The following is a 4,345-nucleotide window of genomic DNA, read 5'->3' as shown; positions in this document are numbered from 1 at the left end:
GTTTTATTGGATTGAGAATGTAAAATGGGTGCACAGAAAAGAAGCAGCAGCACACTACACAGAAAACATCATAGTTGAAAAGGATTTGAGTCCCAGCCTCTACCACTAACTAATGGTGTAGGTCCTGTCTTTTTGGGTCTTTGAGATATAGAAGGAACGTAAGCCTAGACTTCAAGCCAGAATGACTAGGAGAATTACTGGAGGTTGTTTTTGAGTTTTTAGATGCTGATGCCCAGGCTGAATTCCAGTAAAATTAAAAGAATTTATAGGGTAGGCTAAGCTGAGACCACATGACTACATGGCCTGCAATTTGTCTCTAAACCTTCAATGCCATTGGGGATAATCTAGTATCATTGCAAATATAGCTTTGTGTTTTGTGTGTGTGTGTGTGTGTGTGTGTGTATGTGTGTTGGAATGATCTCTGTTCCAAACACTGGAAAAGGAAGTGCCAGTTGTAGTGTGTCTTTCCTACTCTGTTTGCATTGATCAGGGTTCTGGGTTCAGCATGGAAAGTACAAGCAAGATGCTATGTTCTTCAAAAATCTTCATTTACACTGAGCTAGTATTGTTAAGTGAATGTCAGGGATGGTGTTATAAATGAACATTCCTTATTTGGTGGAAAATTAGAGGACCACGGAGAGAGAAATGGACCATTTAGGTGTCTAATTTCAAATGCCATTTGCTTATAATGCACTTGTAAGAGAAAAAAGGAAAACCCATTTATTTTAATTTAATTTCAATTACTTAGGCTCTCTCTAGACTTAGAAAGGATGTAAAGTATGAAGGCAAAGAAACTAATATTGTGTGTCTCCTGCACTCTCTTCCAAGAATTCAATTGAGAATGAAATGTTCTGGTATGTCTCACCCTTAGACTTTAGAGTACAGATTAAATAAAAGTATTTTGAAGGGAGGTGACAGTGTCACTTAGGGCCGACTTGGTAACAAATGAATCTCAAATCTCAGTAATGTGCAGCAGCAGCACTTAAAGTGTAATTGACAGTTTCTTGCTCGTGAAAAATGTCTTTAATAGGTCAGCTATAGCTCTATCCTTGCTCGTCTTCCATCTATAACTGATGTTGGTGAAACCTGTCTCTACTTAGAACATCAACAATTCAAGTAGTAGGGAGAAGAAGAGAAATTGATGAATCATGGTCTTGATCTTCATGCTTATTTGCAGAAATAGAGTTAGTTACCCAAAGCAAATGGTGAGGCTAAGACAACATTGAATTGAACACAGCAGAAATGGGCATGTGCCAGCCTTTTGCTGTCATAAGGATGGGAATAATAATATAATACAATCTAAATGAAAAACACTACAAAAACACAATTGACTCTAGCAACAAGCGATGCTATAATAGTCACAAATTCCTATCTTCCTAAAAATGTGGCTACATGGTTATCACATCATTGTTATGACCTGCCCCACATGACCTGCCCCACACCACCCGTACAGTTGTATACTGAAGTTCACTTTTACTGTGAACACACCAAGTCTTAGTTGAACTTTGACCTTCCCAAATCCTGTTAAAAGATGTTTATTTGCTCTCCTTATGACTTCAACAAAAAACTAGGAGGGACGCACTTTTTCATCTAATAAAGAGGCAATGAGGGTTAGTTGTTGAAAATGCTGGTTCTCCAATTTGTCTAGACACTTGGGAGCTTTAATAAGTACTTATGTTGCAGTCCTACCTTCATGCTGGGATTTCTGATTTTAGTCAATCTTGCAGGTAGCAAAGTATTGGCTTGTCCTAATGCAAACTGAGAACACTTGTTAAAAGCAGTAGGTTCCAAAGCAACTGAGGAGTGCATTTAGAACTTGGCTTCTTGATTCCAGTGTGGTGGTGCACACTTGTTATCCCAGCACCTGGGAGGCAGGATAGGAGGATCAGAAGTTTAAAGCCACCTTCAGCTATATAACAAATTTGTGATCAGCCTGGGGCTACATGAGAACTATGTAGGGGTCTTCAGGCTGTCTATCTAATGAAATTCAAGAGAAAGAGGAACTACTACTACTACTACTACCACCATTCCAACTACCATCACTACTACTTCTACTATTTCTACTACTATGGGTTGGGGAGCTAGCCCAGTCAGTAAAGTGTTTGTCTCACAAGCAGAAGGACTTGAGATAGACTCCCCAGAACCCATGTAAAGAAGTCAGGCAGAGACCGACAGATGGACCGCTGCAGCTCACTAGCCAGCTAGCTTTGCTTACTTAGCAAGTTCTAGACTAATGAGAACCCTGTCTTAAACATAGAGACATGGGGAAAGAGTGAGGGAGAGGATGGGAGTAGGAGAGAGGTATCAGTCCTAGTAGAATGCTACTTGAGATTGTCCTCTGACTTCTACTTGGCATGCACATAGACATGTATGCCACTGCCTTGTGTGTATACACACACACACACAGAGAGAGAGAGAGAGAGAGAGAGAGACAGACAGACAGACAGACAGACAGACAGACAGAGAGACTGAGAGAGAGACAGAGAGAGAGAGACAGAGAGAGATAGACAGACAGACAGACAGACAGACAGACAGACTGAGAGAGAGACAGAGAGAGAGTGACAGAGAGAGATAGACAGACAGACAGACAGACAGACAGACAGAGACAGACAAAGACAGAAAGGTTGACCTCTCTATTTCTCAGGTTTATGGCTTTTGCCTAAGTTACTTGATGTTACTTAGTTTTTCCACTTTTGTTGTGATGGTTACAGGAGAGGTAGATAAAGCACCAAGAATTGTACCGTGGTCCCAGTGAGTGCTCAGTAAGTGGAAGTATTTTCATTATTGTTATGGTAGCTGTGCTACAACTTTCTAATCTGCAGCAATGCTGTCTAGAAAGACATACTGCTCTAATAAGTTGGCTGGCAGAAAAAAAAATGGCCGTAAAAGCTACACTATGCTATTAGACATGATTGCATTTAGCAATGGTCTGGGGTATGGGACTAAAAGATGCTCTTTGCTTTCCATGATTTCCCAGGGACTCACATCAGGAAAGCCTTCTCTACCCCTTGAGCCCTTTCTCTTGTAGCTAGCATAGAGGGAGTGCTTTGGGGAAAGCTTTTATTATGCTCTCCCTGCAACAAAAATCAGAAAAGGGAAAGGTAGAAAGCAAGCAACAAGCCATCATTTTAAAATACGTCTTTTTTAATATGAACAAGCAGACTGTTTGAAAGCAAAAGGACAGAGTTTGTCTGTCTTTCCAGCTGGACTGAGACCAAGAAGCATTCACATACGTACCTTACCCCAAGCTCAACACATGCCTGAATGTATGTAGGTTTCATTTTGATGCCAAACAAAACATTGCTTCTAAAATGCCAGGAAGAGGTAGGGCAGCTACCATCTTGAAAGAACTCTAACCTTTTCTTCTACTTATTAATCACGTTCCTTTGCAGTTCAGAGTAACCTACTGGGACTCCTTATCCTATAGGGATGAGCACTGGAGCACACTCCATTATCCTCACTCCCTTTGCTTCAAAGAAGTACACAGGGCTGTTCAGCCCTTTAAGGCTCATTTGACAAGTGCACAGTCTGCTCTGTCTCTCAACCCTGAGATGCAGCTTTCCCTGCCTCTACCCCCATTTCTGTTATGGAGTTTTTAAAAATGAAATTAATGAGAAAAATGTCAAAACTTACATTTCTGCTCCCTAATTCCTTGCATATGACACAGACATCAGTGTTAGTTCCGTTTGACATTTGTGAATTATGGGAAACCTCATCTTTGTCGACATTTAAAACTTGGCTGCACCCAATGAATCTACCCTAGGGAATAATTTTGCAAGAGTCCCCAAAGGATGAGGCCAGATGACCAATTGAATGCCATTTGTGTGCATTCCGATTTCTGTGGGATTTGGATGAGAAAAGTATATATATATATTTTCGTTTCTGTTTTCTTTCTTCTGAAAGCATGGAAAGTAGGAATGTCTCCGTGTAATGAAGATCTCAGAGCAGATAATAAGAGCATGCACAGCGAGCGATAGTCCTGCTGATTGCTGGGAAAGCAGACTCTGTGGGGATGTGGGGCTGGCTCTTAGGATAGCATGGATTGTTCACATTCTGTTGTGACAGAGAAGAAAATTGCTGCATCTGATACATTTCACCCCTTTTAGGAATTGCTTCTAGAAGTGTGGCCCTCCCTCTGGGCATCATGTTTATTGTCACACGAGAGGAGTCCTAGGGGAAGAGACAGAGAGGGTGGAAGGAATGAAATTCACAATTTGTAAATGAAATTTTCCTGAAAATGACTATGAAGGAAAAGCACATTTCCATCGATCCTCAATATTGCCACCATGAATGGACAAGCCATTCGAGTCCTAACTCCTTTTACTTAATTAGAAATACGATTTCA

The 4,345-nt window shown here is 40.9% G+C and overlaps 1 protein-coding gene across 4 annotated transcripts in view; it reads left to right on the top strand.

Moving 5' to 3' along the window:
• The window catches only part of Nhs (NHS actin remodeling regulator), a 332,793-nt gene that overhangs the window by 130,097 nt on the left and 198,351 nt on the right, over nucleotides 1-4,345 (top strand). The window lies entirely within an intron of this gene.

The sequence above is a fragment of the Mastomys coucha genome, chromosome X, assembly GCF_008632895.1.
Source record: "Mastomys coucha isolate ucsf_1 chromosome X, UCSF_Mcou_1, whole genome shotgun sequence".
Lineage (NCBI taxonomy): Eukaryota > Metazoa > Chordata > Mammalia > Rodentia > Muridae > Mastomys > Mastomys coucha.
The sequence above is the reverse complement of the archived record's forward strand: the minus strand, read 5'-3'. Positions and strand labels throughout refer to the sequence as shown.